At 46.5% G+C, this 14,495-nt stretch overlaps 1 long non-coding RNA gene across 1 annotated transcript; it reads right to left on the bottom strand.

Annotated features, from left to right (window-relative positions):
• Window positions 1–11,309: 11,309 nt before the first annotated feature.
• Window positions 11,310–14,466, bottom strand: LOC132228649 (uncharacterized). The gene is made up of 3 exons (XR_009451393.1): window positions 14,329–14,466; window positions 12,845–12,972; window positions 11,310–12,215 (listed from the first exon to the last, which is right to left on the bottom strand). It is a non-coding gene; the product is annotated as an uncharacterized LOC132228649 (long non-coding RNA).
• Between the last annotated feature and the right edge of the window lie 29 nt (window positions 14,467–14,495).

The following is a 14,495-nucleotide window of genomic DNA, read 5'->3' as shown; positions in this document are numbered from 1 at the left end:
GGCCAAAACGTGGCCCCTGTCTGAGCTTTTTTCTACTCCATGGGCATAGCTAACACCAACTACTCTGCACAGTGCATGTACAGCCCTTTCCTATACATTATCTCCTTCGATTCTCATGCTGATCTGTGACGGAAGTAGAGCAAGTGTCATCCTCACTTTACAGCTCGAAAGTCAAAATCACACACTAGCAAAAGGAGAGATGGGACTGGGTGTGAACTGCGCCACGCTCCATCTCTTGTTTTTCCGTGGTGGGTGCCGCCTCTTCTGGGCTTTGTTTCCTAAGCCTGGCAAGTGACCTGTCACCTTCACTCTGTGCTTCGTTCATGCAAGAATCAAAGGGAAGAGCCTGAGCCTTGGCCAGTGTAGAGCCTCTTCGATCCATGTGCCCCTGATATTTGTTGAGTGATCCCTTTGTGTGAGCTGCCATTAGGGATACAAACATGAGACAAGCCCTCTCTCTCGCTCTCTCTCTCTCTTTTCCACCAGCTTTCTGCTTTATCATTTCATTGAAGCATATGATTTACCAATTAAGAAAAGTAGCACAAAAGAGATTATATAGGATTAGTTACCAGCAAGTGGTCCATGCAAATGGAGGCTTCATAGAAGTGACATTACAGTTTGTCCTGAGAAGGAGCGGGCTGGGCGGAGGCAGGCGCCCAGTGTTTCCGGGATCGGGTGGTCTTATGGATTCAGGGTGTGCAAGGACAGGACATCAAGTTGACTGCTTTGGCCAGAGCAGGCAATTTATGTGAGTGGGGATGGCTTTTATAAATGTCTAAAAAAGGCCAGATCTCTAAGGGCCTTCCTTGGATGCCAGGCAGATGTGGAGGAGCCCTTCTGAATGATCTGGCTCTGTAAGCACTTTCCTAGACATTATCTCATTTTTGATTCTCATGCTGATCCTGTGACAAGTAGAGCAAGTGTCATCCTCATTTTACAGCTTAGACCAGCTCAGAAGTTAAAGTCACACACTAGGAAATGAGAGATGGGCCTGGGTTTGAACTGGCTGTTTGCTGAGAAACAAGGTGTTTCTCATCATAGGCTGGGTGGTGATGGCCTCCGGCCAAGAGGCAGTGGCTGACATGGACTTGACAAGCTCTGTGCTCATAGCACTGGTCAATCTGCTGTCTGGGGAGAAGCAGGCCTTAGTGGCCAAGTCCCTGGCCTGGCCTTTTCTGTAGCTGAGTTGGAGTCCCCTTCCTGCAGCTGGAATCCATGTGCCTGGTGATGGTATGTGGAAGGGCCCAGCCACAGTGGCCTGTTGACTCTAGGCACACAGCATACCCTTTTGGTATAAAAAGAAAGTGAAACCATGGAGAGACCACCACCACCAGAGCAAAGAACAACTAAAGCTCCAACTAGGATCAAACAAGATCTGATCAGCCTTCCCAATCCCTTAGCTTTTCATTGAAAGCACCTTACTCTCTCCCCTCCTGACCAACCAGAGGTCTTGCCCACAAGTCCACATGATCTGATCCATTCCTCTTCTAGGTGCTATATTTCAGGATCCAGGTATTTCTTGAGCATTATTCTGGCTGGATCATGTGGAATAACAAAGACCTATGACACAGTCCTTATCCTTGAGGAATTTAAAATCTTAGATACCAGTAAGGGCTCCTGTGGTCCAGTGTAAGATCCCAGTGTATGGAGTCTTAAGGCTTCTCTAGAGATACTCTAGGAAACCATCACAGTTTGGCCTGCTCACCCTCTAGCATCAGCAAAAGCACTGTTTGCAGTCAGGGAAACCCAGTTGACTGTGGGACAGAGCCACATGCGATAAACAGGAAATAGAAGTGTTTTAAGCTATGCTGTGTGTTCCCAAGGAGCTTACAACCTGATCTGGAGATGAGAGGTTCTATGAATAGTAAAAGGACACCCAGAAATGTCATAAAACAATATGTGATTGTCCGAGGGTAGGAGGCTGTGTTGATGCCACGAGTGAAGAGAATCAGATTCCAGCAGGATTTTAATTTGGGGAGCGCCTTCCTGGATCATAAATGGCCTGAGGTACAGGGGCCAGGAGAGAAGTTTAGCTGGAGGAATGTCAAAGCTGTTGGGTTTTCCAGACATAAATGAAGAGGCTGAACCAGGTCGGTGGAAATGGTAATAGGCTACTTTGGAAAAGGAGGCTTAACAGCACTTGGTGAGGTAGGAGGAGAGATGCGTCGGAGATTTCTGGTCTGTGAGTCTCAGAAAAGAGATCAGAAAGAAATGCCAATTTGGGAGCTGCACAGAGTAAGCAGTAAGAAAGGCAAAAACAAACTTTGGGGAATGCTCCCAGTGAGCATGAGTGGCAGATAGGGACCTGAACTTCCAGTAATTTTCCAACCTCCACACCACTGTTGGCACAGCTGTGGGCATCCCTCCAGGTCCCAGGGGGTCAGGTGAGCTAGGGAGGAGGCCATCTTTTGACTGGCACCCTTTAGTATGATATTCATCATTGTTGAAACAACTCAAGGAAAGTTCAAGGACACATAGCCAACCAAGAAATCCCAAGGCCTGAAACCAGTATTTCAGGAAGACCTGGGTTCTTTAAAAGACTCAACAAGTGGTCTTTTCCAGATATATCCAACCTCATTCTGATTTAACAAGCCTTTGTTAAATCTCTTATCCACACCCAGCATGATGCTAGATCTTAAGGCAGTGGTTCTCAACCTTGGCTGCACATTACAATCACCTGGGAATCCTTTTAAAATCCTGATTTCTGGGCCTCATCCTCCAGAAATTCTGTTTCTTCGTTATGAGGTGGGGCCACAACATTAGTAACAAAGAAACAGAATTTCCAGAGGATGAGGCCCAGAAATCAGGATTTTAAAAAGATTCCCAGGTGATTCTAATGTGCAGCCAAGGTTGAGAGCCACTGTCTTAAGGCAATACAAGAGAATTTCAAGACAAACACCTGAGAAAAAATAATCCCAGGAGGCATGATTAAGTGCAAATAAGTGGAGTGAGAGTGTGACAGGTCAGCAGGAGAGGAGCGGTTGAAGAGCCCAAAGGATACGGAGGCTGTAGGGAAGCTGCCTGAGCACAGGTGTGCTGTCTGGAATGAATATAGTGTGTGAGACCGAAGTGTGCTGGGTAGCACAAGGTAAATTCGGATACCATAGCTTTAGATTATTGAAACAAAAAGCATTGGTTGAATGAATGCCTTCTGCATTCTGGAGCTTTGCTACAATCTTATTTATGGTCCCCATCACTTAAAGTAGGTGTTTTTATTCCCGTTTTATACATGTCCATGGCTAATGTATATCAGAATTGGGATTCCAGGTTCTGTCTGTCCAGTATGAAAGCCCATCCTCATTATAACACATAGGCTGGAACTGAGATCTGGGCTGTTTGGAGTCTGAGCAGTAGGCAACGAGGATGTTGGTTGGAGGTATTAGAGCACAAGGCAGTAACAGATTGGTGTTAAGGTAAATCTGGAGGAAGAAAGCAGAGTCATTCAGATGTTCATTGGGTTGCTTAGACTTAGTGGGGTGGGGGTAGGGAGACAAAGGAATGAAAGAAGATTGATAGCATTTTCTCATTTATGGAAGGGCCATTTATTTAGTGCCTACTATGTGCCTATGTGCAGGCACTGTTTTATGCACTAAAGAGAGCAATGGGCAAAACTAAGCCTTTCAGAAGCTCGTATAACACCTCCAGGAATTGAAGCCATGTGTGTGATTTCTGTGTTGTGCATGCAGCTTTCATTGCTGAAATCAGAAACCTGGCCTCCTCACAATTCAGTTCAGAATTTAGCATGGCCAACCCTCCCTGCCCCCACTGAGCAGACATGTGCTCCTTGCTGTGGGGACGATTAATCCTGCATAGAAGAGCTGTGACAGGCATCAGACACCTCTGTTTCTGGAACTAACTTGAGCAAAGCCACCTCAAATGCAGCAGATTAAATAGGCATGAGAAGGTAAGGACATGCAGGTTAATTGGGGAAAAGTACATTCCCTAATGATTAGGTTTCCTTGAATGTGTGACTTCAACGTATCCTGCAAGGAGAGTGGGAGAGGGCGCCCCACTGCCAACGTGGAGGGGAATCCTTCCTTCCCCAACTGTTCAGAGACCATAGACCAGGGAAGCCAGTTTTAAAGGAAGCCCTTTGACCCTGGCCTGGTAGCTCAGTTGATTAGAACGTCCTCCCGATACACCAAGGTTGTGAGTTTGATCCCTGGTCGGGGCATATACAAGAAGCGATGAATGCATAAATAAGTGGAACAACAAATACATGTCTCTCTCTCTCTCTCTCTTTCTCCCAATACTTCAGGAAGAGCTGGATTTGTTAATAGACCAGCAAGTGGTCTTCCTCGGTCTCTAAAATCAATCAATATATATATATATAATTTCATGTTTAGTAATACATTTTTTATTGAAGCATAACATACAGGAAAGTGCACAAAGAAGTACAGTTGAAATGAATTTCAAACTGAATACACCTGTGTTGAAATCAATATATATTTTAAAATAAAATAAAGGAAGCCCTTTGAGCCGTAGCCCCTTACTCTTAAATTCTCAGGAGGAATGAAGGTTAGTTTCTAGTTACAATACTCAACATGGTGCTGCCTCCTGCTGGAAGCGTTCCTTAACACCAGGAAGGAAGCATACATCTCAGGAACAGTTATTCCATTCCATTCGTTTAGGTGAAGGAAAGTGAAGGGTGCCACATGCATTCTAGACCTGAGCACACTTCTCCACATTTTCTCAAAATTTGCAACTGGACTCTCATCACTGAGAGGAATGCTAAGGGAGCTTTGCCGACAGGGTGACCAGAGGGGTATTGCAGGCCGAACCAGGGCGGAGAACACTTGCATTGCTCCCTGGTTTGGGTCAAGCTAATTAGAACCCTGCCTCCTCCCTCCAGCCAAACAGCCATGCATAAGGGCCATACTGCCCTCTGACCCTCAATTCACCAGGTGGCTTTGTTCACCACAGAACTCCACCTAGCATCTGAGTTTACCCTTTTAGGACTCTTCTCAACTCAAACTCTCACCACTAGTTTGCATTTAAATCTTTTCCTAGTCACTCCACCCTAGCATGGGAGAAGCAGGATTGCCTTCCAAAAGGACCATGGGGGCTCTGAACTGATAAAAATGCCTCCCTTAACCTCTATAGGGCAGGTTCAGATTTGTATCCGTATCATGGCTATGAAAGTAGTCACTTAGGTAATCCCCCAACTCCTGGATAGTTGCAGCTTCTGAGCCCTTCAAGAACCACCAAGAAGCCCATCCACCGCTGTGTTTCCTTGGTCCCCAGCTGACAAGGGACATTTACAGTGTACTAGAAAGTTCTGGCCGAAACCGGTTTGGCTCAGTGGATAGAGCGTCGGCCTGCGGACTGAGAGGTCCCGGGTTCGATTCTGGTCAAGGGCATGTACCTGGGTTGTGGGCACATTCCCGGTGGGGGATGTGCAGGAGGCAGCTGATCGATGTTTCTCTCTCATCGATGTTTCTAACTCTCTATCTCTCTCCCTTCCTCTCTGTGAAAAATCAATAAAATATATTAAAAAAAAAAAAAAAGAAAGAAAGAAAGTTCTGACATCCTCCATAGCGGCATGGACACCCAAATACTCTGTAAGCCTGACGAACTTTGCCACTCTTACTCAATTCACTGATAAATTGTGCTAGTGGTGCTGGTCTGATTTGGGGGGGAAAGTAGCATGACTTCATCTCTCCTTTCCTCTGTAGATGGCATCTAACCTGGGTCAGTTCTTTGGCACTGCCCAGAGGCAAAAGAGGTTTGTGTGTGGGCACCTTGTGATGTGTGTGTGTACTCTGGTCCACCACCTCTATCTAGTCAGCCCTAGTTTGGGGAGATCACAAACCACAGAGGAACAAGTTAGCGCTACTAGTTTTTGCTGTAGTCAAGACACAATTGGAAATGCCACTCGGTCTTTAGTCCCTCTGTTGATAGGATTTAGCACCTCCAGCCAGAACCTTCAGCTATTGCCTCCCTGCTCCCTCCTGGAGACTCCGATTCTTTCTTACGTCAGACTTGACAGCTTCCTTCATGTTCCTCCAGGGTTGAGCATGGCCATGACAAACAGGACATTATCAGCCCAAGGGAGAGCTGCAGGTCCTGACCTGTCAGTCAGCTGGTTGCGGTGGGTAGCACTCACACAGGTGCTACACGAAGTGCATGTGACCAGATAGGTATTTGGAAACCGAGTAAGGCCGGTAGCAGCAGGCCCTGGCTTTTGGGCCTACATTATGAAAACTTACATATCTGAATGAGTAACTATATTAACGTTTATGTTTCAGTCAGAACCTTCCTTTTTGTCAAGGAAGGGAAAGAAAGGTCATGACATTGCCTCTTCCAGGGAGTCCATCTATCCCTCAATGAGGCAAGCTCACTCTCAAATTTTCCCTAATTCAAGTCTCTGATAACTGCTGTCTTCTTGACCTTTCCCAGATATTTGGGTTTCTTGTACCTACATGGCTTCATTTACACTCTGAGTTCCATCACTGCGCCTCATCCCCTGCAGCTCCAACAGAACCACCATCTACCACATCCTGGTCACGAACGGATATGAGTGAAGAAGGGAAAATTTTAACCTCACTCCTTCCCTAAGGAATATAGATAATACACTATTTCTCTTTCACCTGCCCTATCTCTCCTTGAGGCAATGAAACACAGTGCAGCCCAGGTGACACGTTAGAATCACTGGGAAGGTTTTTTTAAAGCTGTCAATACCCAGATCCCTCCTTTACCGAGCCTGATGGCATTGGCCAAGGGGCACTGTCTCCCCTCCCCCACCCCGAAAAGCTCCCAGGTGATTCTAATGTATAGCCAGGATAGGGCACTATGTGGGAAGGGAGGGGGAGGAGTGTAGCAAGAAGACTAAAGAGAGAAAAGGAAAGAGTGGAAATCAACCCATTACTATTTGGAATTATTCTGCTACATTAGCTATTAGCTAAGTGGGGTTAGTTATTGCCTCCTATACCCAAAGCCCTGTTGAAAGGGCCTGCATTAGAGAAGCTAGTGGGGAGGTGAAAGAGAAAAATACTCTACTCCCTGTTATTCAAAGCACGATCCTTAGACTAGCATCCTAGGCACCATCTGGGAGCTGGTTAGAAATAAAAGTCTCAGGTCCCAGCCCAGACCCTGGGCATCTCCAAAGTAGTGCTCTGGCTGCTATCTCGCTAAAGCACACTCAGGGAGGAGGAAGAAGGTCTGCAACTGAGTTTTTAAGTTCTAGATTTTTCTGGAAAGCTTCATTCACCTTTGAGGGAACAGCAAAATATTCACACCAGGAGTGAGTGTGGCTGTGGACAGAGAGACACAATGAACACAGCTTTGGGTAAGTTTTTTGAATGAGAAGTGATCGAGCAACAATTAAAACTCAGCTCACATATGTCTCTACTTTCCTTTTATTTTTAATTCCTTTTTAAAAAATATTTTTATTGATTTCAGAGAGGAAGGGAGAGAGAGAGAGAGAGATAAAAACATCAATGATGAGAGAGAATTGTTGATCAGCCACCTCCAGCATGCAAGCCCAAAACCCAGGCATATGGCCTGACTAGGAATCGAACCAGGACCTCCCGGTCCAAAGGTTGATGCTCAACCACTGAGCAACACCGGCCGGCCTATTTTCTTTTTAAATGAAAAGAAAATCCTCAGTTCCTTAAAGGTCTGGAGCATCTTTTCCTTGCTCAAAAGATGATAGAAATAGGTTAGTTCACTTCAACACCGGACCTGGGGAAATTACATTTTGTGGCTTAGTCCAAGTATGTGTAAAGCTTTTGAAAATGTGTTCGATTTTTTCCTGATTATAATCTAATTCATAGAAAAATATAAAACACTCCCGAAGTATATTATGGAAAGAACAGGTAGTCTCTGTAACTACCTCCATTCCCTCAGAGATAATCAGTGATAAAAGTCCAGTGAGCAGAAGTCCAGACCTTTTTCTCCTCGTGTATACTAACAAGTGTACAAAAGTTGGATCACAACACAATGCTGGAATTTTTTACACACCTTTCTCATTCTCGAGTCCAGAAAAATTCATCAGTCAAAATAATCACCTTTTAAATTTACTAACTTCATCCAAATTAATCCAATCCTTTGGGGTGAAACAATAGTCATAATACTGTTTTGAAACTTTCTTTAAAACATTTACATTCAAGCTAGAAGGAATAGCACAAGCAAAGAAAATGAGGCAAAAATGCACTGTTGAGTGGGGAGCTGATTGCTTTTGAACCTCTCAGAGAAGTATATTATGAATAAGCAGCAGGATTTGTTATGAGTGAAATGATGACCTCATTCATCCTCATACAAGTGAGCCAAATAAGATTATGGCCATCTGGGTCCACAAAAAAAAAAAGTTCTCAGTTATAACTGAGGACTACTGAAGCATATACATTCACATAAAAACTGCGCGAAGCAAGGTTTCCTGAGGGGGTAACTTCGACGTGGGTCTTGATGTAATGGATATGGGTACAAGGAGTGAGGCAGAATCCAGAGGGGGAAAAGCGGGGAAGCGGGCCCACACCTAGGGAGTTGAGGAGGAGGCGGGGTGTGCTGAGAATGGGGGATGCCAACAGGACTGGGAGGTCATTTGCTGGGCACTCTTGACCACTGAGCTGAGTCTGAGTTCTCACTGAAAGGCAGTAAGGAGCTTCCTAAAGAAAGATGAGGTGAAGCAGAGGTGTCAAAAGACTGGCCAGGGGGACTGGAGTAGGAAAGCCTAAAACACGAAGATTCGGATGTGGTAATCCTGGTGAGGAGATAAAACTACGAATAGTGAGAGGCAGTAGAACTGAGAAGGAACAAGGGAGCAGTTGAGATCTTGCTCCCTGGCATATGTCGTCAGTTTGGCTCAAATAAACTCTTCTTTAAAAAAAAATTTTTTTTTAAAGGAACAAAAGTGAGAATAGTAGCAAAAAGTGAGGAAGAAGACAAATAACACTTTTTACAAGACTTTATTTACTTCTCATTTGAGCAACACGTGTACACTGTTGAACACTTGGAAAATATAAAGAGTAAGAAGCGGCCTTTATAAACCCACCACTCAAGAATAACAACTGTGAGCATCTGAATGCTATATTTGAGGATGAGAGGAGAATGGGCTCTGTATTTTCACCACCGCCAGGCAAATAATTCAGCTTGCAGCTGTCAGCTGTATCCAGTCAGCTGTCTGGCAAGCTGAGTCCTCTGCTGCGGACAGAGAGCTTCTAAGAATGTTTCTCCTGACTGTCCACCCTAAGCTTCCTGCCCAGTGCCCTGTTAGTGGTTTTAATTAACTTATCTTCAGAAGGCACCTCGTTGGGTGGATGGATACCTGGCTTTCCCATCCCAGAAATGAGGTCTGGTTCTACCTTAGCCTGGCCCACTTCTGCCCACAAGTAAGTTGGCTATGGGAAAGAGGGAGGGGATTCTACTAAAATCTTTTTTTTTTTTTTTTTTTCAGAAAAGAAAGGAAAGGAAAAGGTTTATTTCTGCGTCCCCGGGAGACCCACGTACCCCAAGGACAGGGTGGCACGTGGATTCACACCAACAGGGAGGGGGGCGCTTTTTTTATACTGCGGTTGGGTGAGGGGCGGGGACATGAGCTGAGGAATTCTCTGCTGCAGGGGATGGGCGGGGGTATTCAGAAAGAAGTCAGTATCTGTGTGGGGGTATGTGGATTAAGGGATAAGAAGCCAGTATCTGTGTCTGGCACCTTGATCTGTGAGCAATTCCAGGGGAAGTCCATTGTCTCATCACATGTCTGCATATATCCGATCCTGGGCTCTCTCCGACCTAACATCCCAGCCTTTTGGTGATAAGGGACGGCGACTCGTTCTGACTGCTTCCAGCTGGCTAAGGGCGACGAGGGGGGTGTTTTAAAGGTCAGGGTCAGGCAGAGGCAGATCGGAGGGCAGCCGAGCGTAGGGATGGAGCAGGAGCTGATTCACAGTCACCCATGACATCTCCGTGATCCAGGAGCAGATGAACTTGAGGAGGAAGGGGGCCCAAGGACAGGGCACGTGGATTCACCTCTACTAAAATCTTGAAACTCAAATATTCTCTTCTCTTACCTCAACCTCTCTCCATCCCAGTTCCTGCCTTCTCATTGGGACTTCTGGATGCTGAATTCTCCAGTTTTTCCTGTGCCTCTGCTCTCTCACATGCCATGGTTAATCATCTGAACTCTCTCTCCCTATCAGCTTTGGTTGCCTTTGATCCTGGCCCTTATTTTATCTGCCTGGCAAAACTGAAAACTAAGATGAATGTTCCCATTCATCCCTGCTATTATACTTATGCAGCTTAGTGCTGCTGGAAGGAAGCATGGAAGGTATAAATTGGAGCCACAATAGATGTGCCGTGTCAGAGTTCAGCCAGGCCTTCGCTGCCGGCCACCAATGTTTTCCCTTGGTCTCCTGTTTCCCCTTAATAATTATAAATGTCATCCTTATTCCTTCCTCCTGCTTTCCTCCAGTCTCAGGAGATCAATAGATCCCCCCTCAAAAATGTATACACACACTTTTAATAATTATAAAAGTAGTGTTCATTAAAATACATTTCATTTTCAAAATTGAGCTACCAGCTGTTAAAGTGTGTATACATTTTTTTGCGGGGGACACCCAGTTATAATATACTAGAGGCCCAATGCACAGATTCATGCAGGTGGGGTCCCTCAGCCTGGCCTGCAGGGATCGGGCCAAAATCGGCTGCCCGACATCCCCCAAAGGGTCCTGGATTGCGAGAGGGCACAGGACAGGCCGAGGCACCCCACTGGTGCACAATCGGGGCTGGGGAGGAATCGTGGGAGGGCTCCAGGGCGTGTCTGGCCCATCTTGCCCAGTCCTGATTGGCCAGACCCCAGCAGCAAGCTAAACTACCAGTCCAAGCGTCTACCCCCTGGTGGTCAGTGCGCATCATAGCGACTGGTCAAATGGTCGGACACTTAGCATATTAGGCTTTTATTATATAGGATATATAGGATAGGCAATAGACAGACTCAGTTAAGGTAAAGTGTCTTTCTCATAGATGCAAAAAGACAACAGACAAGCTCAGTTAAGGTAAAGATTGACCCTTGTCATGGAAGATACTGCCCAAGGACATGACTACCCTCCATGACTCACTTTTAGTTAGGAAGTTTTATTTTTTTTTATTATTTTTTTTAATATTTTTTTATTGATTTTTTACAGAGAGGAAGGGAAAGAGATAGAGAGCTAGAAACATCGATGAGAGAGAAACATCAATCAGCTGCCTCCTGCACATCCCCCACCGGGGACGTGCCCACAACCCAGGCACATGCCCTTGACCGGAATCGAACCCGGGACCTCTCAGTCCGCAGGCCGACGCTCTATCCACTGAGCCAAACCGGCCTCGGCTAGTTAGGAAGTTTTAATTTAGACCATCCTATGTGGTTACTTTAGGTCTCTGAGTTTGTAAGCCCTGACATGCAGGCCTCCCCTGAGCTTGTCAGGTTTAATATGTGGCTCCCCCCTCCCCTTTCTTAAATTTTTTAAAAATTGATTTTAGAGTGAGAGGAAAAGAGAGATAGAAACACCTACTAATGGGGATGGAGCTAGAAACCGGGGCATGTGCTGGGAATCGACCCGGGACCTCCTGGTACATGGGTTGACGCTCCACCACTGAGCAACACAGGCTGGGCTATGTGGCCCCTTTTTGGTCCACACGGCTCAAGTACTTTCCGGAATATCTCTCCATTTGGATTGGGCAGATGTTTTCTTTTGATTAGACTGGGGGAATGAATTTAGGGGGGAAATTCCACATAGATGAAGTGACTTTCTCATTGCATCGTATGAAGGGGTAAATGATATCAAAAGGACTTATTACTGATGGTGTTAACCTCGACCACTTGGTTAAGGTGGTGTCTGCATTTCTCTCCTGTAAAAATTACTATTTTCCTTTTCCACATATCGTTGTTGAGAAGCCAGTCACTAAATCCAGGCCACACACTCAATGGGAGGAAGGAGTCCAGCTTCACCTCCCGGAGGAAGGTGTATCAACGATTCTGTGGCCGCGTTAAAACTACAACAAATATCTGGGGGGACATACTTGGAATCTGTGTAAGTATCCTGTTCTTTTCTAACCTTTCACTCGCTACTTTTAGCATTTAGCACCAACAATCTATTTTATTACTTTATTTTAGACAGAGAGAGAGAGGGAGGAACATTAACCTGTTGTACAATCTGTCGTGGGTGGCAGGAACTAGACGAGTGCTAGACGAGTGGGGTCATACTGGACCTGGGTTCAGCAACCTCTGTACTTGTGTCTAGCTAGGAAAGAATTCATAGACTCAAACTATAAGAGAACATTTATTTGGAAAATCACAGAGGTAGAAGAAGTGGGCTTAGGAAGTAAATTACAGAGGTAAAGGGAGGTGCGTGGAGCTTGGGAGTGAGGAAGCTAATAGTTATGTGCCTGGGGGGGATGGGAAGGAGGAGGGGGGAGGGAAAGGTGCTGCTGGAGTGCTCTGGGGAGGGAGAGTGGCCTGGGTCCCCCATCCTAAGGGTTTTAGGGTGGAGATTTTAGGGGAGGGCCCAGGGGAAGATCTCAATAGAATATTCAGTAGCTTTCCAGGTGGGTCCTTTCATGGTCTAGGTCTCCACTGATTGATTGGTTGGCTCTGCTAGGTTTGATCAAGCAATTGAATCGATACCCCTCCCCCAAGAACTGACTTTGCAGGCCATTTCACTATGAACATTCCCTTTTGCTGAGAGCCACTTTACTTGCTGAGACCACATTCCATTATCTCTCTCCTCTGGACCTGCACAGAGAATTCTCCGCTCAGAAAAAGCCCGCCAAAAGTCCTTTAAAAAACCACTGACTCCCATCACTGGATGCTGGAGCCATCTGGGGCTCAGCCACCTGGTGTAGATGATCAAATAAATTCGTAACCCCTCACCTTTCTGGCCTCCTGCATTCCTCCTTCGGGGACCTAACAGGCTCCAGTGGATCATTATCCAATGCGGTTGGTCCCGAGGTCAACAGTGGCGTTGCTTGTCTGGCTTTGCTGCTTTCCTGGGCCTGGATCTGAAATACAACCGAGGCCTCTATCTCTAGAGAAGGTCAGGGGGTCCAAACCGCATGACCAGAGATATGCTAGGGGAGGGAAGGTCACCCTGGGGGCAAGGTCCCACCCTACATTTGTCCTTGGGCACCCAGGGCTTTTCAGCCTGGTGACCTTCTATACCTGGCCCATCATCCTTGCTCTGCTCACGTCCGTCTAACTGCCTACGACACCTATCTATGCACTCATTAGCTGACTCTTGTATGTGCCCTGACCTGCAACTTTGTCTTATCAGGACGAAGCTCTAACTAACTGAGCTACCCCGCCAGGGCCCAACGTTTGGAAAAAAAAAAAAAAATCTACAACTGATAAGTAATTCATTTAGGTCCTCCTTCAATTTTGTCAAAAACTCACTGAGAAATCAAATATCTACAAATTTTCGTTTGTGTACCTGGCGTCCCAGAGGTCTGTACACCCTGCGACAATACATCACAGTAAGATTAGATGCAGGATTGGAGAGAAGTAGGCCTTTTTTTTGTAAAGTGGGACAAAGGCTTATCCTTGGGCAATTTTTTTAGGAATTAGGTTGTAAACACTGATTTCCTGAAAACTGTCCTGGTCTGACTACTTACAGGGTTTGTATTGTTCGGTTTGCAGACCTTGGCGCTGAATGATTCCACTCCAACCACTCCACCTACCAATGCTGTAGCTGATTCCTCGTTCCTACCTTTAGACTATACCTGTTCCTTCTCTAAGGACCAAGCTTCTCCAAACTCTTCAGCCTCCCAGCAGCTAGCTCCCTAACTTCCCAGCTTCATTTTCCTCCCCTTACACTAGTGCGCGGCTTGCAGCTTCTAGAACACACAGCTTGCCTGGCCTCTCCCGCCTGGATGCTCCCTCCACACCCCTCCCTGGCCCTCGCCTCCTAGCTGAGGCTTTCGGTTCAGACTGTCTAGACCAGTGGTTCTCAACCTGCTGGCCCTTTAAATACAGTTCCTCATGTTGTGACCCAACCATAAAATTATTTTCGTTGCTACTTCATAACTGTCATGTTGCTACTGTTATGAATCGCAATGTAAATATCTGATATGCAGGATGGTCTTAGGCGAGCCCTGTGAAAGGGTCGTTCGACCGCCAAAGGGGTCGCGACCCACAGGTTGAGAACCGCTGGTCTAGGGCTAGGCCCCCGGGTCTAGAGGCCGCTCGGACACGTGCGCACAGTGGCAGATTGTTAGGGCAGTAAACAAACTCCTTCCAGGACGGAGCAGCCAGTGCTCGTCTTCTGGAAGACATTTCCCACATTTAAAGGTGAGAAACGTTTGCAACGCACACCACAGCGTCCCAGTCTGCAGGCAGCCAGTGCTCTCAAGGCATCTCACCTGCGCGGTTATCTCTTGTTTTAGCCACGAATGTGCGCAGCACCCGCCCCCGGAATGGAGTAAGTGCTGGAGGAATCCCACTCCTCAGCCAGCCTCCTTAGCCTTCACCTAGCTTTGCGGGTGGCTCGCCAAGCCCCGAGGCCCCGCCCGCTGCTGTCGGTCCCGGG

The sequence above is a fragment of the Myotis daubentonii genome, chromosome 2, assembly GCF_963259705.1.
Source record: "Myotis daubentonii chromosome 2, mMyoDau2.1, whole genome shotgun sequence".
Taxonomy (NCBI): domain Eukaryota; kingdom Metazoa; phylum Chordata; class Mammalia; order Chiroptera; family Vespertilionidae; genus Myotis; species Myotis daubentonii.
The sequence above is the reverse complement of the archived record's forward strand: the minus strand, read 5'-3'. Positions and strand labels throughout refer to the sequence as shown.